The sequence below is a fragment of the Phlebotomus papatasi genome, chromosome 2 (assembly GCF_024763615.1).
Source record: "Phlebotomus papatasi isolate M1 chromosome 2, Ppap_2.1, whole genome shotgun sequence".
Classification (NCBI taxonomy): Eukaryota; Metazoa; Arthropoda; class Insecta; order Diptera; family Psychodidae; genus Phlebotomus; species Phlebotomus papatasi.
This window is the reverse complement of record NC_077223.1, coordinates 92,498,059-92,521,653: the sequence shown is the minus strand read 5'-3', so window position 1 is coordinate 92,521,653 and position 23,595 is coordinate 92,498,059. Positions and strand designations below refer to the sequence as shown.

The 23,595-nt window shown below is 31.4% G+C and overlaps 1 protein-coding gene across 1 annotated transcript in view; it reads left to right on the top strand.

Moving 5' to 3' along the window:
* Positions 1 to 974: 974 nt before the first annotated feature.
* The window catches only part of LOC129802392 (uncharacterized), a 55,163-nt gene continuing 32,542 nt past the window's right edge, over positions 975 to 23,595 (top strand). The window contains exon 1 of the mRNA XM_055848160.1: positions 975 to 1,700. The gene's annotated coding sequence lies outside the window, so the exon portion shown is untranslated. The remainder of the gene's footprint in view (positions 1,701 to 23,595) is intronic.

Here is a 23,595-nt window from a genome sequence, read left to right as displayed (position 1 = left end):
CTACTAATGAAGGGATAAACCGAATACCACTTCAAAACTTTCTCCGTGTTTTATTCTGGAATAATAGATTTAGTTTCAAAATGGTTTAATGCAATCCCAAAATATTATAAAAATCAATCCCACATTTAAAAATTTCTTCCTTTGAAAAATTGTTTGAAAACCATTAGAATGCTTTAAAAATCTCTATTCCAACAATCAAAGGGATAAAATAAAATGAATAAAAGCAATACCACATCAAATTTTTTTCATTTTCATTCACGAATGATAGATTTTGTCTTAAAATGACATAAAATAAGTGCCAAAATGTTATTAGTCAATCCCACATAGTTACCAAGTCAGGATTCACAATAGAATAGAATCAATCTTAACAATTCCAACCAATACCAAACCCTCAAAATCAATCCCACATTTAAAAATTGCTTCCTTTGAAAAATTGTTTGAAAACCATTAGAATTCTTTAAAAATCTCTATTTCAACAATCAAAGGGATAAAAATAAAATGAGTGAAAGCAATACCACATCAAAATTTTTCCATTTTCATTCACGAATGATAGATTTTGTCTTAAAATAAAATAATTGCCAAAATGTTATTAAAATCAATCCCACATAGTTACCAAGTCAGGATTCACAATAGAATAGAATCAATCTCAACAATTCCAACCAATACCAAACCCTCAAAATCAATCCCAATGGTTTGATCCCAATCCCAAAAATAATATTCAAAAGTGGGATTGATTCTAAAGCATTTTTTTACTATAAAAAATAATTTTTTTTGGGAAAGACAAGCTAAGCTGATCTCACCTTCTTGACGTTCCACAAATATTTTTTCTCAGTGTTTCTAGTGTTCGTTGCTTTTGAATGTTTCCCTCTGCATTTTAATCGACTCTTTGTGAAGTTCTCTCGATAACTGTTCGGCGCGCTGTTGTTGGTTCATCGAAAATCGCGCCTCCAGTGCATTCTATCCATTCTCCCATCTTCAGTCCACTTCCAACCGTCTCCGGATGAAAGTGTGTGCTGTTCTTTCACTGTTTCTTGGCTCTTTGAATGGGCACAAGTGCTCCCTTTAATACCATCTTTCTGCCATTTCCCAATCTGTCGGCTTTTTGACGAATTTGGGATTGAATTGAGGGTCAGGATGTGAAATAGTGATTCTCCTGGTGAAGTTGCTTTGCTGGAGAGACGCCCTAGGAACAGACATTTTATCATATGGTTTATTGATTGCGGCTTCTCAAGGGTGACTGTTGCTCAGAGAGCCGAACTCCGGGTTCTCGAATGAGAGAAAGAGAGATTTTGTGCTAAATTGTAGCAAATTAGCAAGAACGGAGAGTATTTTCAAGTGAAAAAAAATAGATTAACACTAGTGGTGGTCAAATTAGTAAATCCAACAGATATATTTTTCACATAAATATAAAGAATTAAGAAAAAAAAAATATAAGCAAGTGAACAAAAATCGCGGAATGTTCAGTGAAGCACAAAAGAGAATTTTTATTTACTTCACGGTTTTGTTGTGTTGAAACTATTATTATTAATTATAAAGAGTTAAAAATTTTCGTAGCGTTTTTGTACATAAGTTTTTGAGAGACACGTAAAGAGGTTTTTTTTCTGCGTTGTGTTGTGAATTTGTGAATTATTGTGACGAAAGGGAGAGAAACCATCGAGGAAATTTTCCACGAGTCTCCTTTTCTGAGGAGCTACTGAAAGGTAATTTTTTTTTGCCCATTTTATGTCCTTCATCCCAGCTGCTAAAAGCAAATTTTTCTAGAAGAGGGATAGTACAAAAGATTCCGTTGAAAGAGTCGTTTCTGATGAATTGACCAGAACAATTGGTCTATTCTTCTGAGTTGTGTTTTCCTTATCAACTTTTGACCGATAAGAATGGGTTGCATGGGTTTAATGCTTTCGGTTTAGATCCAATTGCGATGCAAGAGCTTGATTCCCTTATTTTTACTTTTGATATCTCTGTCCTATTTTTCAAAAGGTTTATTCACACCTATCAATTGCTCCTTTATCCATATCTTATCAATTTAACATTACTTATCGAAGATATTATACCCTATTTTAGGAATATTTGATAGAAATTCGGAGCATTTAAGCAATAAAATTTAGAAATAAAACAGTTTTATTATTGCTATAACTATAAAAAACTAATTCTTTCATTTGGTGAAGAGGTTATTAGGGAAAGTGAGGTTGTTTTGGGGGTTTATACCCTACTAAAAGAACCACGTGAAATATCTGAGGTGTTGAAAACTATAATTCTCGTCTTACCGTGATTTTTATATGACATTCGACTATTTAGTAGAAAACAAAGATTTCTCATAATATTTGTTTCATTCTAACCTAACAAACTTATTAAATAATAACCTCAAAATATTTTTAAGGTTAGAATTTGTTAATTAATAGAATGCTAATCTAACAAACTTATCGAATAATAACCTCAAAGTATTTTTAAGGTTAGAATTTGTTAATTAATAGCAGAATTCTAACCTAACAAACTTATCGAATAATAACCTCAAAATATTTTTAAGGATAGAATTTGTTAATTAATAGAATTCTAACCAAACAAACTTATCGAATAATAACCTCAAAATATTTTTAAGGTTAGAATTTGTTAATTAATAGAATCATAACCTAACAAACTTATCGAATAATTACTTTAAAATATTTTTAAGGTTAGAATGTGTTAATAGAACTCTAATCTAACAAACTTATCGAATAATTACTTTAAAATATTTTTAAGGTTAGAATGTGTTAATAGAATTCTAATCTAACAAACTTATTGAATAATAATCTCAAAATATTTTTCAAGTTAGAATTTGTTAATTAATGGAATTATAACCTAACAAACTTATCGAATAATAATCTCAAAATATTTTTGAGGTTAGAATTTGTCAAGCTACCTTGTTTCAGCATAATAATTTTGCTGAGTCGATCAGCAGAAATATGCTGACCGGTCAGCAATTCTCGTTTAAAAAGTATTAACCAAATATATGGAAATGGCACTGCCTCGTGACTGCTATTTTAAGGTTAGCAGAATTAAACTGAAAATACATGTTTTTAGCTGAATTAAAAGCTGTTAAAGTTAAAGCGTCTTGGATTAAGGGAGCATTTTCCCTCAATTCGAGACACTTTAACTTCACTAGACCTTCTACCAAGCAAGATTTCTAGACTCGAATTAAAATAGGGTTGAAGGAACACTTCTTCGTCAGGGAACCCCTATTGACACTTTAGTCAAAATGTTGAAATTTATTTATTTAATGCATCCAATAAAATCTAAGTAATATAACGTTTTTTCATTAATCTGCTTTTTTTCAATAAGCCCTAACACGAGTTCTTAAAGTGTCAATAGGTGTTCCTTTCACCTTATTTTAGACAGACAAAAAAGGGTTTTGACCCCTTCAACGTCAAAAAATTTCTGTGTACCTAAAATGGATTCGAACCCAGGACATTTGCATCACAGAGTGAACGCTCTACTATAATTATTTTGGTTGCAGGTTATTTTACTCAACAGTGAAACAATTTTTAGGGAAATTAAGAACTGTGTACTAAAATTCACTAGAATTGTTTTTACTGCTTCAACTTCACAAAGAGAGCAGTATGCCTCCTAAGAAGTCGTATTTAGGTAGAATTTTGGTAATCTGGAGTTTCGAGTTTTTTTCTTAATTTCTTCGAGATTTTTGACGTCACGCTATTTGTCCGCCTTTCTGTTTGATACGTCCGGTTGTCACCAGAGGCCAAACGGTAAGAGATAGGGACTTGGGATCTTTGGAGGACCCCCCATAAGTTGACTCAAGAACGGTTAACATGCCGCTCATTTTTTAGGGGCTGTCAAACGGACTATTCGTCCATGAACGAAAATACCGTTGAATCATTCCTAATAACAATTTTTCAAGATCAAAGCTTAAAAACGTTCTACAAACCGTATATCCCAACCGAATGGTATCATATTTGGTCTCATTGGAAAGGTCTTGGAATTTTAGACAAATCTGAGCCGGTCCTAATAAAGCCGATAACTAGTTTTTATCCTTAAATCGAGTTTATTACTTCTAAGGTATTTTGGGTGATCTTTCTAGTAATTTATGAAACGGTTTAAATCGGTTTAGAATCAGTAAACTGTAAAGTTTGCGAAAGTATTTTTGATGTATTGCATTTAAGTCACGAGTTCGAGCATTTCGCAAAACATGAGACTCTGCCACTTTTTTTTTTTAAATTTTAAATCAATAAAGATATTGCTATATTTTTGTTAATTTTTATAATATTAGTTCGGTCAATTTCTTGAAACATTGAAGCATTTTCAAGTAGAAAATTGATTTTACATATTTCCTATCCAAAAAAAGTGAAAAATTTTCAAATTTTAAATCTTTTACTTTGTAATTTTTACTTTATACTTTTTCTTCAATATTTTAGTACTTATACTTACAATATTTATTCCCGAAAAGAAATTGAATAATAAAAATATAATCGTTAAGAGTGTTAGAAAAATTTTATGAGTCATTAAAATGACCTATTTAACGTTAAAGGGTTAATTAGGATTAAAATTGTCACTCTCTTTTAGAATAAGTGCGATAATTTTTCATAAAAACCTTCCCAATGCAACAAATATTTTGAAAACAAATGTACACAATAATTTTCTGCAATTCCAAAAGATACTTCCGCATTTTCAAAACATTTGTCGCAATTGCTAAACACTTTAAAATTCCTAAATGTGAAAACGGTGAATGGCAAACACTTAAAAATGTTTTGGAAGTCAGTGAAATAGATACAAAATTTCTTTGGCAAACTGCTATTTTTTTATTTATTGGAATTGTTGATTTATTAAAATTTAGTTAATTAAAATTTGCTAAATTCTGTCAACAAACTAATCCATCTCTAATTTTTTGCACAAACGAGAATGTCGCATAACTTCCTCATAAAACGGAGATTATTGATTTTTCTAATTAACTAAAATTTAGGTTGAACTAAGAGACCAAATACTCACGCAAGGAAGAAAAAAACGACACTTGAAACAGAGATAAATGGACTTTTAATAAGGTTTTTAACCCCAAACCCGAAAAGACAATAAAATATTGGTGTGTATACTGTCGAAAAAAAAACCGTGCTTATTACAGAAAGGGGAATATTGTTATACAACAAATAGTAGAAAATTGTAAATATTCTCTTCACTGAATGAATTTTAATTGGAATTTTATGATGTTTCATTTGTGTGGATTGTTAAGAAAACGGTGCAAGAAACAAATCACAAAATAGCTCAAAGAAATCACGAAGAAACACTTATGTGAACCTTTTGAGGATTAATTATTAGAAACAAAGCAGAAAATGCAACTTTTTTTTAGCCATCATTTCATTCAGTTACTTCACTGTAAAATTCTCTGATTTACCGATGAGGTCGTTAAAAGGCTGTCGAATGCTTTAAGAAAATTTTTAACAAGTGTCTTTGGACCATTTGCTACTGTACGGTTAATTAAACTTGGGGAGAAAAGGTTTGAGAAGAATAAATGAAAACGAATGATATTATTTTTTCACCAAGAGTCATAAAAAGACCATTTGGCAATGGTCTGTTTATTCGTTAGGTCCATTTGAATTTGAATTTGACGTTTCCAGTCAATCAAATTGCGATTATCATGTCGACCTACTTACGAACATGCACGACAAATTTTACGAATAGAAAATTTAAGTGATTAGATATACCGAAACATACAGTACGAGTCCAATAGTGTCAACGCAGAAAATTTTTAAACACTATTAAAAAAATAAATTCCAAGGTACAGTAGACTCTCACTCAATTGGCTCTTTTTCAATCGGGCGTCAAATTTTGTTGACAATTTTCACGTTTAATTATGAAGCAAATTTGCTCAAATTCGCTGTAGTTCTTCCTATTTTATCGTGATTCTTATTGAAATATCTGGTGTTGCCAAAATGAAACATCTTGGTTCGGGGTAGAACGTTTAATGAATCTCTTCTCATTAATACACTGGTTTTATACAGAGTCACATTACATCACTAAGTTTACCAATAGATAGATCATTGACTCATGACACCAAAGTGTACCAATAGAACATGGATGACTTGGGTATATTGCACCTCCCCCCTTAAAAAAATTTTTTTTTGCTTACAAATTTCATCATAAAATAAAAAAAATAAAAAATGTGCAATTTGGTGCAGAGTAATACTTAAAAATACTTAAAAAGATCAACATTTTTTATTTGAGGTATGACTTTTATGATTATTTTAATTAGAGACACGTTAAGGTATGCTAAGAACATCTAGCGATAATAAACACGAAAATAATAATATTTTTCTTAAAGAATTGCAAAAACCATATTTTCCATTTTGGCATGATTTTTAACGAAAAACGGAAAAAGAGATCTTTTCCTCAATTAAATTGCCAAATTCTTCAAAATCGATTCGATAGGATAATCTTGTGAAATCACCAATAACTAAAAATTGCTAGGAAGAAAAATAATTTTGATTAGTAAGGGAGGAGCACCAGCGATCGGCAGTGTTCCTCGGATCGTCAGATTTTTACCATATTGTTGCACCAATTCAAATTGATTTTTAAAAATTATTAACTATTTTTTCCCATTTAACTCTCACAAGAATACAGTGCAACAGTTCATATTTAATTTATAAAACCAATTTTTTGAGAGATACCTGATTGAATTCGTGACGATCCGAGGTACAGAGTACACAGTAGCAATTACATCTATTTTTTATTAACTTATTGTAAAAATTTAAAATTCAAATGCACAGATATAGTTAAATGGATCGCTAATATGCCGTTTAGCATACACAAAAATACCAAATAGTATTTTGAGGCTTATATTTTTAACTAAACAAGGAGCATGCCTCTTAACATTCCGATGCGGGGTGCTCTTCCCTCATACTCAATTTAAACATTTTAATCTAGTGCAGTAAATGTAGTAAGTTTTATCGAAAAATCTTATCTTTCTTATCTTATCTTATTTTATCTTATCTTATCGAAAAAGAAATAAGGAATTTTTAATTTTAATTCAAAGTTTTACTGTCTAATTCAGGGGTGTGCAAGAACCGTTGAAACCGAATAAACGTCAAAAGAAATTTGTTGAGGTAGCGTTTTGACGTTTGTTCGGTTTCAAACGGTTCTTGCACACCTCTGGTCTAATTCTTTTTAGCTGGAAAATTTCTTTCTTGGTGAAATTTAATTTCTTTCTGAATAAAATTATTTATTTTACTAGGAAAATTTGTTTTCTTTTGCTGAAGAAAATTAATTTTTTATGCATTAAGCACAACTTTTAGATCAGGGAAATTTCATGAAATCAAAATTCGCGTCCTGTTCTTTCTCAAAAAATTTGCATAAGTTTGTCTAATTCTTTCAGATTCAAAATTGGGCTGAACTAAATTTAATTTGGTGTGATGTTTAAAAGAAGAAGAAAAGTGCAAATGAGTAGAATAGACATACGCTAAACCTTTAAGAAATAAACGCATATAAATTTTAACTTCATGAAATTTTCCCAATCTAAAAGGTATGTCGGAGTCATTACCATATTTTGCTTTTAGCAATTTCCTTTTGCTGATCATATTTGATTTTTATGGTTTCGGTAGTCGGTACACCTTTTAGATGAGGAAAAAATTGTGAAATTAAAATTCACATAATTTACACTTTGAAACATTTTACTTATGTTCATCTCACTCTTTCCCACTTAAAATTAGATTGAACTAAATTGAATTTGGCGTGATGTTCAAACGAAGAATAAGAGTACGAAAGAAAGTGATATATTTGTGCAAAAAAAATTAGAAAGAAAAGGGGGGATGTGAATTTCGATTTCATGCAATTTGCCTGGTCTAAAAGATGTGCCGGATGTTTTATTGATCAAAAGTGATTTTTAGGGCGATGAAACAGCTTTTCTAATGGGCTGGCATACCTTTTCAATTGAGTGAAATTCAATCGATTGAAATTCTACCTCTTACCCTTTCAAACTTAAATTTAGATGTGGCTGTCTCTTTCTGCCAAATGAAAATTGAAATTTCAATTTCATTTTCAATTTTCGTTTGACAGAAAGAGACAACAATATCTGATTTTAAGTTTGAAAGAGTAAGAGGTAAAATTTCAATCGATTGAATTTCACTAAATTGAAAAGGTGTGCCAGCGCCATAATCAATGAAATTCAATCAACTAAAATTCACCTCTTACTATTTCAAACTGAAATCGGATATAATCGTCTCTTTCTGTGAAATGCAAAAATTTAAATTTAAAAGTCATTTTCAATGTTAAATTCAATTTCTATTATGAAGAAAGAATCTGCTTTCAGTTAGAAATATTGAGGGATAGAATTTTAATCTATTAAATGTCACTAAATTAAAAGGTGTATCAGTGACATTATTTTTTTTCGCAGAGCGAATTTTATTTCAAGATTTAATTTTTTATGTCTACGGCACACCTTTTAAATCAGGAATTTCATTCTCTCGCACTTTTCTTCTTCTCTCAAACATCAATCCAAATTCAATTTAGCTCAATCGAATTGGGTATGCGAAAGAATGAGATAGTCATATGTAAAACATGTGAGAAAGAAAGGGTTTCGAATTTCGATTTCATGAAATTTTCCTGATCTAAAAGGTGTGCCGGAGCCATTACTCACTAAATTTCTACTCAAATTTAGTTTTTTATGTGATCGGCACGGTACACATTTTAGATCAGCAAAATTTCGTGAAGTCGAAATTCTCAATTCTTTCTTTCTCAAACCTATGGCATATGCCTGTCTCACTCCTTCGCACTCTTTTTCTTTTTTTTTAAACATCATAACAAATTAAATTTATCTTAACGGAATTTGGAGTGCGAAAGAATGAGATTATTCAAAATTTTTGAGAAGGAAAGGGATGTGAATTTTGATTTCGTATATTTTACTGAACCAAAAAGGTTTGCCGGAGCCATTACAGATGAAATTTAATTTTTTTACTGTCCACATTTAATGTTTTACTGATCAATTTGAATTTTGGTTTGGAAATTTGATATATAAAAACCAATATTCGCATTTTTAATTTAACAAAGAAGCATCGGAACTAAATTCAGTTTTAATAATCGTGTTAAAGAATAGGAAAAAAAACAAAAATAACTCAGAGTAATTCCGTGTGATATCTGGCAGAAAATTACACAAACCCACATAATAATATATCAATTCCCCGGAAAAATAACCTCCCAGAAGCAAAAGCAGCAAATGAGAATATCAGATAAACTCATAAAAGCAACTGGAGGCTCAGGGCAAAAAGATAGAGAAGCGCGATTCCTGAACTCTCATGAAGGAGTCCAGCTAAAAATATGAGCTGAGAAACTCTTTTAATACACAATCTCGTGTGTCATTTGATAATCTCAAGTGTAATATGAATGAATTTTAGAAGTCAACGAGTGATACAAAACGACCAGCTGCACTTTTAATAATGCACTCACACACAATTGAAGCCATTTCCCGAAGGGGAGACGCCAATTTAGGTTGAATGCATGTTTCATTGAGGATTAAGAAGAATATTGGGTGGAAAATAAATAAAAGTCTGGAGTAAAATGTGTAATTTCTCTGAGGCTGAGGAACAAGCAATTGGAGAGTTATATGAGAAAATGACTTGCTTATACACAATTTCTTCAATTGCCAACGCAATGGCCTAAGAATATTATAAAATAAAGTCCTCGTGAAGTGTTGAAAAACTGGATGGAGGAACTCGCTCCCTCAATTGGAAACTTGTTTGCAAGTTTCGTTCGGAGTGTCAAATTAAGAGATTTATTGTTGGATGGTGCGAGCCCACAAGATGCACATTTTATGCATCCATTCGGCTGAAATTTCATCATAATGGGAGAAAACAAGAGAAAATCTTATTCCTGGCACGTCTCAAATGGCAATCATTCTGACCAGGAATGCCACGTCAAGATTCTGGGTTGGCGGAGGAGTCAAACCAAGAGGTGCTTGACATTTTCAGATGTTTTGCTTTCCCCGTTCCCTCTACATTCTTAATACTTTTCTTTTTTTTTGTTTTTCCCCATCAATTCTGCATGAGAAATGTTGCATCTTTTCCTGGGTTTTCCGGGAAAAACATATACAAATAAACTTGAGAGCTTATACAGTTCTTGGATGATATTTCATGTTTACATCGAATAGAGTCGACCATGGCGGATAAATAAGGTTGAATTCATATTAATGTTTAACCTGGGTCAGTGATGGAAAATAATCATGGAAAATCAATAAATTCTTCCATAAGTTCAACCATTGAAAAACTAGAACTCAAAGGCGTCGCCGTGACTGAAGTTGTGGGGCATTTACACTTGGGAGTTTCTGAATTGTTTAAAAACAAATCACTGAAGCTGCAAATTCTTTGCTAAATTCAACGCTGCACTTTAAGAAAACAAGAAAATTTTCGTTAAAGCGTCTATTTTTAAATTTCCCGATTTTAAAAGTGATGAGCGCGTCTAGCGGGAAAAATTTAAAACTTGAACATTCAGAAGAGTTTATTGCAGTATACATATTGAACATGAATCGACACTAGTCGTATTGTCACCCCAAAGAAAATGACTTTTTTTTGGGAATTATTCGCTGTTTATTTTCTACTAATTTTATAAAATGTATTGCAATGTTTACTAAAAGAACATATTTACTAGAATAATTGAATTAAATAAAAAAATTACATACTTCATTTTGATGTGACAATACGACTTTCCTTGCCAATACGTGCTTCACCTATCATATAAATAAATTACTATTTACAAAAATACCAATTATGATACCTTACGAATCCATTACCGATTGCGATCAATGCGCACTTCTAATCGGAGCTACGTAACGGTATAAAAAAATCTCAAAAAAAAATTTAGACAAATCGGTTAAGAAATAGGCCTTCACTACTTTCATATAACATATCCGAAAATTACAAAAATAAGAGTGACAAAGCGTGCTGCAAAACAAAGTTTACCGATTCACAAATTTAAACCGTTTCATAAATTTCTCAAAAGATCTCACAAAATAGCTTAGGAGTAATAAAATTGATTCAGCATAAAAAGAGATGGCAAAGCGTCCTAGCTTTGCGGAAGGCTCGGACTCACGAGATAGAGTGAATTAGTTTTTCGCATGATCTTTTGGTATTTACTGGTCTACTATAGATTATATTGATTCATAAATCACACAATTATTTCAATAAAATTAAAAATTGGTATTTAGAAATGGTAATTTTAGAATGTTCTGGCATGAGTTGTATACAGAAAAACAAAACACGTAAACACGAGAAAGATAAGTCATTCTGTGATATTTAACCGATTCATTACTGATTTCAAGACCAAGATTGACTTTCGAAAATTCAATATGGCGATTTTTTAAGATCATAGTTGTTTGGACGAAATTTTCGCCTGGACCACCTCCAAAATATATCCAAAAAAAAAAAGAAATCATACGAGTCGTTTTCGAGAAAAGCCAACAAAACATGGTTTTGGAGGGGTTGGAGTGGTTTTGGAAGAATATAAAAATCATAATAATATTCCTTGGGTCGACTTATCGAAGGGTCTTCCGAAGATCGGAAGTTCGTATCTTTTACCTTTCGACTTTAGTTGGGTAACAAGTTTTCGGACAAAAAAAGAATATTGAAAAAATTGGTCTTTTATAGGTACTTAACCGATTCATTACCGATTGCGACCAATGCAATCGAGATGAAAATTTCAAGACCTTTCCAAGAAATCTAAATTTAACTAAATTGTTTTCATAATAGACACTCTAAAGTAGCAAGAACTTTTTCCTTCAAAAATTCAAGATGGTGATTTTTGAAATTTTGAAAATTCAACAGTCAAATGGATTATTTTATGTCACATGGACGAAGAGTCCACGGATTATCGTGAGTCCACTGTTAACCAGAAAAACATGGTTTGGGAGGAAGGAGGATAGGTAGGGAGAAAAGATAAAGAATATATGGGGATAATTTTTATTTATGAGGAGGGGGGTCATCGAAGACCGGAGATTAATATCACTGGCCATATGCGCTCGAAACTAGTAAAAAATAAAAAAAGCGGATTATATTGCTTTGATTTTGAGCTACCATTTTAAGTACAAAATGAGGCTTGGCAAAATGGTGAAAGGGAAATCAGTTTTTCATTTCGGCCTAAAACAGTGTTCTGGTGTCTAATAAAATACATTTTTTTTAAATTAAGACTAAGAAAAACTTTGAAACCTTCTCTCGAAATATTAAGCAATTGTTGGTTATTAAAATTTAGAATACCAGAACTATTATCAGAAATTTTGCTTCCTTAAGCTGTCTACACATTATGAGCATTTTTTAAAAAAATTCTTTAAAAAATTTTTTAAAAAATTTTTTTAAAAAAAACTGTTTTTTAAAAAATTTTTTAAAAAAAAGTGCCTCCACACTAGACTTAATTTTTGTAAAAAATTTCTGACAGATTACTCTCAGCATTTCGCTTGGGATTATTTTTCATGAAAATTTGTCATTTGAGTGGTGGAAAAAGTGTGAAAAGTGTTTGTTGGAATTCCCTGGGATAGTTGTTAGTGAATGATCGTGGAAAATTTTCCAAAATTGCAAAAGTGCAGTGTTTTTCTACAGAAGTTGTTCCCAGTGGAATCAATATTCCGGAGTGTGTGAACATAACCTCAAAATGTTGTTTTTCCCTAAAAATTTTGTGTGACTATCGCAGTTATTTATGTACAGAAATTGTTTTTCTTTGCGATAATCTGGAAACCAAAACATGCTCATCAGAAGAACCGCAGAAATTACTCGGAAGGACAAATTTGTTACCAGGAACAATGGGTAGAGTGGAGAAGAAGGTGTGCAGCTCAAAAGATCCTAGATTCCATTGATCAGCAGCTCTTTCTGGAAAATCTTCAGGACTTCAGGAAAACTTGTGGATACGTTTGGATGAACAGGAGTATTTGTAACCAAGAACATTGACGTAAGTACTATGAATATGCTAAAAAAAAAACTCGCTGATTTTATTGCAAAGCTATTCCTGCAAAAAATTCAGGACTACAATTGGAAAAGCATGATAGTGGATGAGGGGAAGGACTTTGAGGAATAATTAGAAAGTGCTTCACCAAAATTCCTGCAAAAATTGATCCAGTGCAACTCTACAAATTTGATTCCGGATACTGGATGACACTGATTTGATTCCGGACACTGGTGATAATTATGATAAATTTTATGAAAAATAAATTCTCATATATCTTGGTTTCCAATCCGAAATCTTTTATTGGTTATCCGGTGTACATTAAAGCCTTCTCCCTCTATCCACTACTGTCCAAGCAGGAGTCCCATGGAGGAAGCAAAAGTTTGTAGCCATCTCATCCTTGTGCTTCCGGATGGGAACATTTCCATCGTGGTTAAAAAGGAGGAATGATGGGAGGTGGTTCTGGGGCTTCAAGTGATGGGCTGTGGTAACTACGGATGACTCTTGTATGTACTAGGATCTCCTCAGTGGCTCTGAATAGGTCTATTGTCTTGATTGATTTACCAGGTTCATGTTCCAAAATTCTTCAATTTCCTTCTTTCCATTCATGTTTTAATTTGGTGCACGAGGTTACTGTACCATAACAATCTTCAAGAATACAGAGACATCACAACTTTCGGCAACTTCAAAAGAAAAATCAGCGAAAATGTTCCTCCACAGCTGGCTTTGATTCCACTGGGAACAACTTCTGTAGAAAAACACTGCACTTTCGCAATTTTGGAAAATTTTCCACGAACATTCACTAACAACTATCCCAGGGAATTCCAACAAATACTTTTCACACTTTTTCCACCACTCAAATGACAAATTTTCATGAAAAATGTCTCGAGTTGCTGTGATTTTTTAAAAAATTCTTTAAAAAACTGTTTTGTAAAAAATTGTCCCAGTGTGTAGAGGCATTTTTTTAAAAGAATTTTTTTAAAGAAAAAACCTTGATTTTTTAAAAAAATGGGTCGTTTTTTTACAAAATCGCCTACACACTATACAAATTTCTGTAAAAAATCCAGTTTTTTTTTTAAAAAATTTCACTAGTCTGGAGGCGATTTTTTTAAAGAACTTTTTTTAATGTCATTTTTTACAGAATTTTTTGATAATGTGTAGACAGCTTTAATGGTAGACAAATATTCTGATTCCAAAAATAGAATGTTTTAATTTCAATTTCAATTTTTTATAACTGATTTTGAGGTATAGTGCTCTCGAAAACAAAAGTTTGATAGATACAAGTTTTCAAAGAATTTAATGTTTGTGTGATAGCAGCCATCGCCGTCTTAGCGTTGGTAACAAACCTCCAGAGTAAAACGATGGAAAAGTCTAAAGTTGTGTAAGACATCTGCATCCTCCAAAGAAAATTTACGTAAAATAAAAAAAAGAAAGAATTGATTACAGAATGTTTTAATGTTTAGTTTAAACCATTCTTTTGTAAAAAGGGTCTACATACAGTATTTTCTACAGAAAGTCTTATATGCGTAAATAATCCTTGAATTATAGTTTTAATGTTATACTTTTTTTTCGTAAAAGTCATTACAGTTTGCCGAATTTAGGCAACTTTAGAGCTAATTATCTTAAATAAAATGTTAATAATATTTGATAACTCGGACATATTGCAAATAAAATTTCGGACATGCTGCATATAGGATAAGATGGGCTAATTCGGAATTATGTCTATTTTTGGAATTGTGAGATTTTCTCACTGTTTTAGATGGTCAAAGAGAAAAAAAACCATGGAGAAGTACAAAATTTTACAATCGAGAGTACTTCTTCGTTGTTTTTTTTTCTTTTTGCCATCTAAAACTGTTGGAAAATCTCTAAGATCCAAATTGGATATGATTCCAAATTACCCAATCAAATTTTTGTGTTTGCAATATAGATAATTTTATTATAAATTAAATTTATTTGTAACTTCCTCTTTGGGAGTCTTCTTTGGAATTATTTATTTATTTTTTAACGTTATTTATCATCATTTTTTTCCTCTAAAATATTTCTTAATACTTTTAAAATTTAATAAAAATGTAATTATTGCTTTGTACATAATATCGGACACCTAATTTACTGAAATCCTTTTCCCTTAGGGATCTCTCTAAGGAGATTTCTGTAGATTCTTATTCGTAGAGACTACGCTTTTCGTTTCTCTGACATTGTATAACCGCTAGAAATAAAAAAAAAAATCTTTGGGAAACAAAAGAAATGCCCGATATTAAAAGCTGTCCGACATTTGTCATAGATTCTCTACTCATTTTCAATATTTTTCTCTCATTTACTTTCCTGGACTTTTACGTCCATGTTAATTTTGTTATTTTTATTTAAAAATCTCCATCAGCAAATAATCAGTTAGTCATTTAACACTTTAGTTCTAATTGTATCTAATTGGTCTCATTGCTCAAAATCTCTTAATCTTGCTCTTAATTAAACTTACCAAGAGCCCTATAAGCAAGTTGCTGCTACCAAATCTGAACTATAATGTTTATAAATCAAAGTTATATGCCAATGACCTAGTGAATGCGTATTGACTGGATTTGGACGGAATTGGCCCAGTTTCTCAATCATTTTCAGCAAGAAGTGTTGAGATTTTTTTTTCTTAAAGTGAATCATTTGCTTTCAAAATCAATTTAGAACTTGGAGAGATACTGCTAAGTGAAATTCTCAATTAATTGACCATTAATCATGCAAAAGACTCTTCAATTTGCTAGCAAGATAGCCACTTACCCTGACCTTCCAATTTGCACTGAGAGTATTAATTTAAATGGGTTAAGAAGTATTGGAGAATAGAAAAAAAAGCTTGATGATCTTTGTACTAATTTCAATTTTAGATTGTTTTCATAACACCTGACGAAAGAAGAAGTATATATACAATAAAGTTGTAAAGAAAAAATTTCAGGGAATATATTGCAATATAAACTCATTACCAGAAGGCGAGAAAAAATTAATACAACCGCGTGAGCTCTCGTTAGAGATTCCATTCCATTATATTATTTTTTTTTACATCATGGAATTTTAAAAAGAAATAAAATTGAAAAATACCCCACGAGAAGATGTTTTGCAAAATTTCACACAAAAATCCGATGTTATAACGTGATGATGTACGAATGCACACAGTAAATGTTCATAAATTATGCACAAGAAATTTTGATGTGTCTCCCAAGTCTTGAAAAATGATATTTCACGCAAGACCATGGCAACAAAAAAAAATTGTTAAGTTTATTAAAGTTTCAGGTGAAAATGCAATTGCATGCACTTTCTATGACCTCGTAAATACGATTCAATGACCATTTAAAGGTATCCCAAGCTCGAATGGGTGAGTCACTCAAAGGGTGTCACCCTTCTTATCTCACCTGCATCACCTCGCAGAAATATTGCACAATTTGCTGAGATAATTGCCCTGCAATAAAGCAAAGTGTCTAGTAAGACGTCTCGTCTCTGTTCTTATTGCATAAGGCCGTTTTTTTTTACTGCAATCATTGTTTATTTTATTTTTATTAAAACGCCCAGAGCGATGCATGTTGGATGCATTTCCATGTTGAAAATGCGTGTAGAGAGGAAAAACCTCTGGTTGATCGTGTTTTTGTATCATCAAAAGAAGAACATCGCGGATTTACAAGTCGTGAAATGTCGCGATTTCTTTTCACGCACAGACGCAACTTAAATAGGGAATCTTCAACGCAGAAATTCCTCAAGATTTCTCGATGTATCTTCCAGCAAAATATTTGTGTGAGATCTCATCCCGTGGAGAGTGTCTCTGAATGCTGAAGAAAATACCTCGTGGTTGTTCATTGGCTCCAACAATGCTAAATTTAGCGAGCTTCTGGTGCATTTTGTGCCTTATTTTATGGATATACCTCGGAGATCTCCCGCCTTGGAAAAAGTGCCACTCGCCGTAAAAAGATGATACGAAAGAGTAGAAAAAGAATATTGGCTTTGGTGAATCTTAAGAATACCATAACCCGGTTGACCATGACAATTTATTGGTTCAATAATTTAACAGTTGTTTAGACGTGGAAAATACTTAAAAATTTTCTTACTCACAGAAAATAGCTTTTAGAGCATTTATGGACGCTTTTATTTCAAATTAAAATAAAATTATTTTGACATACTGCCAAAATGATAATTCTACTAAACAGAAAAATATTTCGTAAAATTGTTCGTAAATATTTGTGAATTCCTCCTTAAGATTTATGAAATTCTCGTAAATCGAATTACCCACAAACATGTTCGTAAAAGTTCGTGACTTCAAGAATCAATTAAAAAAAAAAAGATTTAATGATTATGTGAGGCCTGAAGGTTCATTGACAAATTCCGAAAAATATTTTATATAGATGCTACTGCTTTTCAATACAGATAACAAGAACGGTTTGGAACTGAACAAATGTCACATGAAAATTGTACGACAATGGACAAAACGCTACCTGAACAAAATTATTTTGACGTTTATTCGGTTTCAAAAGATTCTTGCTCACCCCTGTTTTACAATATCACTTACTATTTTATTTTGTTGTGTTCCACAAAAATTTAAATCTTTAAGTCTTAGGAAAACTTTTTTCGAATACATTTGTTTCATTAATTATATTAATTGTATACGAATGAGAAAATTTGTATTTTGCTACACTTAAGTAGTTTTTTCTGGGGGTGTATTCATCAGATTAAGTGAAGAAGAGTATAATGAAAGTGTCATATGGGAAATTAGTTAGACAAAAAGCTTTCGAAAATGTGATTCAGTAGTGCGTGAGAACCATGTGACAGGTGTCATCAGTGACAAACAAGTTACTAATTTCAAAATTCGTGAGATCGAAGTGTTTACTCAGGTTGAATATATTTTAATCATAGAATTAAATATAGTTCTTAGATTTTGATAATAATTCTGAATGTTTGGATACTAGATACTATGCAAAAACGTATGGAAAAATGAAATGTCGAGAGGCCCTGTTCAGGGTAATTAACTGCCTTCTTTTACATTTAAATCACAGGCGTGCAAGAACCGTTGACACCAACACCGGGAAAAATTTGGAAGGTATTTTCTACAAATCGTGTCTTAAATTCTACTGCCTCAAAAGATAGTAGAAAATACCATCCTCCATAGAAACTTTCCTTTTGAATCTACCATCTCAACATTTTAAAATTTACTATCCTATGGATAGTAAATTCTAACAACCGGATGGTAAAATCTACTATCCTCATTTAGATTTTACCTTCACCTCTCTTAGATTCTAATATCCGGGAAGTAAATTTTACTGGCCGCATATTAGATGTTAAAATTTAACTGGTAGACAGTAAATTTTAACGGAGGATAGTAATTTGGATTGAAATTACTATCCAAGCCAGTAAAATTTGCCATCCTGCTGTTAGAATGTCATTTTGGAATATCGTGGGTGCCGATGCAACGGTTCCCGATATGCTTTGAATACATTATAGCAATTCGTGGCGCAGCTGGAAGATGCTGGACTGTCATCACAAACGTCGCGTGTTCAAATCTCGGCTCAGTCGTCAATGTTGGAAAAAGATTTTCACACATCAAAATGGCTTGAAATACAGAGAATGTCATCCAGGAAGGGCCCCAAGCCCTCAAACAATGGCCAAAAATTAATGAAAATAGGGAAAAATAAATTTTTCCGACATTTTTCATTCTAATATCCAGCTAGTAAAATTTACTATCCTGCCAGTAAAATTTACCATCCGGCTAGTAAAATCTAATATCCGAGGATATTAGAATTTACCATCCGGCTATTAGAATTTACTATCCATACAATAGATTCCACAATTTTTGACAGTCCGATTTAATATCGCGTTTGCTGGGTGACTTTTTTACTATCCGGCCATTAGAATTTTGTATGGAGGATGGTAAATTTTACCATCCACATTTTTCTCGGTGAAATAAACGTCAAATGAAACATGTACGTCAATGGCCAAAACGCTACAAAAACAAACTTATTTTGACGTTTATTCGGTTTCAACGGTTCTTGCACACCTCTGCATTTAAATATTTATCAGCCTTATTTAAACACATTTTTAAATGCGAAGAAAAATTCAATTTGTTGGCTAATTCTGCCTCGGTCTTTATTATTGAGATTGTATTCTTGCTTCATACGTTTCTTTTCAAATTAAATAATTTAGAGATGAATATATTTAGATAATGCGATTTAATAAAATGATAATGAAAGAATAGACTGGAAATAGACAACCTTTAGAAAAATGGTGAACATTGTGTCAGATTCAAATTCTCATCGAAAAGGCGTTGCAGTTCAACTAACTTAGATAAAATGTTTCACTGTAGCTTTACTAAATGAATATGAACTGTGTATTCCACCTAATTATACATTTTTTGACTATTATTTTTTTTTTAAATGCATAGTAAAATTTTTAAATTTATTATCCTAAGAAATTTAATTTTTTTAAAGGCATGTACGCGTGAAAAAGAAACTGTTGTTTATATATGCATACATTGTACATGTACATTCACGTACGAAATTTTTATTTATTTATTTTTTTATTTATTTCGATGTACCGGGTTTTTATTGCCATTTTGTACATTGTTCGGTTTACAAATGTATTATTCAGTTAACAATGTTTCGTGAAAAATGTCCATTCAGACGCTTCAATCATTTGCATCGGGCGGGACTCGAACTCGCAACTGTGACAGTCGAGCCGAGGGTCACACCGCCCAAGAGCCGCACGCTCTTACCAATTGCACCACGGACTTTATTTCTTTATTTCAAAGCAATGAATATTTTGGGTAACTGTCAAAATGACAGCTTTATTCTCTCGCATTCAAATGTCCATATAAATAAGGGTTTTTTTTAATTAAATGTTTTCCACAAATCCAAATGAAAATTAAAAAAAAAGATTACTGAAACTCTTAAAGTGTTTTAATTTGACAGCTGTCAAACAAAGGCATTACGATAAAGCAACAAGTGCTCGAAAGTTTTGAATGTTGCATGGCAAGCTGGGTTTCAGTTTGATGTTTAAACTGATTTTCGTTAAGTGTCGCATATTTTACATGCTAAAGCCTTTTTATTTTCTGCGTCTGCTCAATAAACAGTGTTTTTTAAGAGAGACACCAAATCATTCAGACTTCTTAATTAAAATCCAACAGGCTCAATGGGAAATGCTTTTGAACGAATTCCTCAAAATTAAGATGGGAAGAAACTGTTGAATTCTTTGGAGTTTTCTGCCGAAAAAAAGCGACTTTGGAGAAAGAGAAACCAATTTTAATTCACAAAGAAGGAATGAGAGTTAGAAAGCAAATTTCACAAGATTATTGTGAAGCACCATTAATCGATTATTAACAGCTAAATGATTTCCGAGTCACTGAATAAATTTTGGCGGACTTATAATCAGTGAGAAAAGATAGTGAAACATCTATAGCAAAGCTGTTTAGATTATTTTAAAAGCTGATACATTGTAGGAGATCTCTGAGATTGGAGGATGAAGAAAATGTGATGGTCATTCTGCATAATTAGAATACAAGAGTTGTGCTAGAGAAACAATTTGTTGAATTTCCTCCTAGTCACATAAATTTAATCTGAGATCCATAACATAGAGGAGTTAGACCAGAAATTGTCACGATTCCCGGAAATGACTCTCACATTCTCTTGAGAATATTATAAGAGCAAGATGCTCAAAAAGGGAGGAGAAGAGATCAATAATGTCAACCAATAAATCAATCTCGAAATGTGTACAAAATTAAACTCCTAAACATAGTGCAAATTGTGGAGTGCGTGCAGCAGAAATGGCAAGTTGCAGATGGTGTATTTGTTGTTTGAAATCATTGACCGCGTTTATAATTAATTCACTATCGGCACAACATCAAAAGCAATCCACCGAGAAAATGTACGAGTTTCCTGAAAGCCATGAAATTTTCCCATTATCGATTTTCATTGAAAATCCCAATCGATGGATTGAAAGACAAGAAAACGGCATGATTTGTGTGCAAAATGCATTTAAATGAAGCTTCCTCAGCCACTCTGTGGGCGATCAAGTTTGGGTTAATATGCAAAAGGATTTTGCGGAGAGTCAAAAGATAAATCTCGAAAGTCAGTTTATCAATGAAATAGAGCAAGTTTTGAAAAGAGAGATACATCGACATGGAGAACTCCATTTCCGATACCCACGAATGCAACTGTCGAGGAAAATTGTAGAGGAAATCTCGTTGAATGTACTTAATAACGTATTACAGCATAAATCAGAGAATGCAGTTCATGTGTTATGGAAAAATTAAAATTAGCTTTCTTTTATTTGACTGAAAACCTATATTTGGTTATTCAAGATATGCGTAATAATTTCTGATTGAAAGTGTTGCAAAAAGTATGGTTATGATTAAAAGCATAGTATTTATATATATTTTTTAAATTGATGTTTTGTCAATAAGTTTTATTGCCGATAACTCATGCTGTGACTTCGGTTTTTATTCATTTATTTGATCAAAAGATCTTGTGTTGAATTTTTGAGGTTATGTTGTATCTAACCTCACAAAATACAAGTCACATAGTAATTGCATTTAAAACCAATTTTTATGATTTATGGAACAAGTACAGTTAATCAAGTTAAAGTTTAAGAGTGCAATAGTAAATTATTGAAAACAGAACATAATATAACTGAATGCATAATTTAAATGTACATAAATTTAATTGCACAGTATTATAACGGGGTTACTCTATAAAAATTAAAAAATAAGAATAGTTTTATATTTATCTGGGTATCATATTTGTGTATAAAATGGACAAATGGCAAATTAATGTATTTACAACTAAAGTTATGTGAATCTGATTTTTTTACTTTGAGGTTATGTCTAAAATATGTGACTAATATTTTGGGTAGCACTTAAAGTGCTTACTAAATACTTGAAGCTTAGGGTAACAAAGTGTCTAGTTCTTATTTTCTAAGGATGCTTTTTGACTTAAAAATAAGAAAATCTTTCTTAATTCTGTTGAAATATATGAAAAAATAGATTTCTAGGTTATGTTCAGTATATTTTTTTTTTACTTTTCTAGCGCTATTAATTTAAATTTGTAAAGTTTAAATATTTAAAAGTGATTCCATATCTGTTAATATTCTTCATTTTATTCTTTTCATTTAGGGATTTCCATAATTAACTAAGCAAATCACTTTTAGAGGTTATGTTTTTTTTAGATATTAATAATATCTGTCAGAACTATTTCCGATTGAGAAAGGAAACGAGTTTCAATGATTATGTATATTTCTATGTAATGCAAATTTGTAATATGAATTCGAGTAATAATCACAATCTTTATATCTTGAAGATATGGATTGTTGAGGTTATTTCCTGTTTATCTCTATTATGGTGCGAAATTGATTATAGTATAGCAAAAGCTCAAATTTTACCTTAACTAAAAGGTAGTTTTTCTCTCTCAAAATTATGAATTTGTATGAGATAGAAAAACATAAATTTTGAGGTTATTTTAAAAAAGTCCACGGGATATAAAGACCATCTACTTCAACTGGTCTATACTAAAATACTTAAAATAGCTTCATTGTTTGAGAATGTTTTCAGTTCAAAATATTGTGAATTTTGATCAAAACCAATAATTTGAAAGAATTTTAGAGGTTATGTTCATGAGATTCTTGAAATATCAGTGACAATTTAGCAAAGTTAAGCAAAATGATTTGATAATAATTTAATTGATATTTTCATTTAACCTCTTTTATTAATAAGAATAACAGTTTCTAAAATAAATATTTAAACGGTTCATACTGCTAGGAATTACGATTTTTGAGGTTATTTTCCATAGTTTCTATGTTTTTTGCGCCATTAGATTTAGTCAAGCTAAGGTGATTTATTGATAACATATTACTAAAACAAATACCTCAGAATAACGGTTCACGTTGCGAGGAATTACGATTTTTTGAGGTTATTTTTAATAAATTTATGTGATTTTTGCCTCATTAGCTCCAATCTAGGCAAAGATGATTTATTTTATAGAAAAATGAAGTTCATTGAATTTAAAATTATTCGAATCAACAAAATTCTGTTTACAGAAACCAAAAGCATTAGAAAATAGAATATTTGAGGTTATGTATGGTTATTTTTTGCTACAGTTCTATTACTCTTAAAGGTTAAGAAAAATTAATTACATCTTTTAATTTAAGAAGAAGTGATCAACGTAAAATAGCTAAAACAATATAACAAACCACAATTTCTTCACGCTTCTTGTGGTTATGTTAAGTTTGAGGTTATGTTAAACATATTTGATTGATACTCTAGCTAAAGTGAAGTATTCTAGAAACATTTCTTATACAATAACAGTCCTTATCAGAAAAAAGTGGCGATTTATATTTTGCAGTATTTTTATGTAATAACATTTTGTAACCAAATAATAATAATAAATTTTGCACCCAATTATCTCATAAAAGTACAGACTTTTTTTTCATAAATATATAATGATGTAATTTGAAAAGGTAAAATGAACTTTAATCTGCTGAATTTAAACTTTGACCAAAAGATTTTTATCGAGTAATTTCAATGCTTTTGAATGAAGTCTACTTACTTCCAAACTTACTGTACATCTCATTTATCAGCACCTTTCTCCAAAACCACAAAATTTCTCTCCCAGCCATACTTAATCACCTGAGTAGCACGTCCATGCGAAATTTATACTTCAATTATCTCCCATAGAGACCCAATATAGATGATAA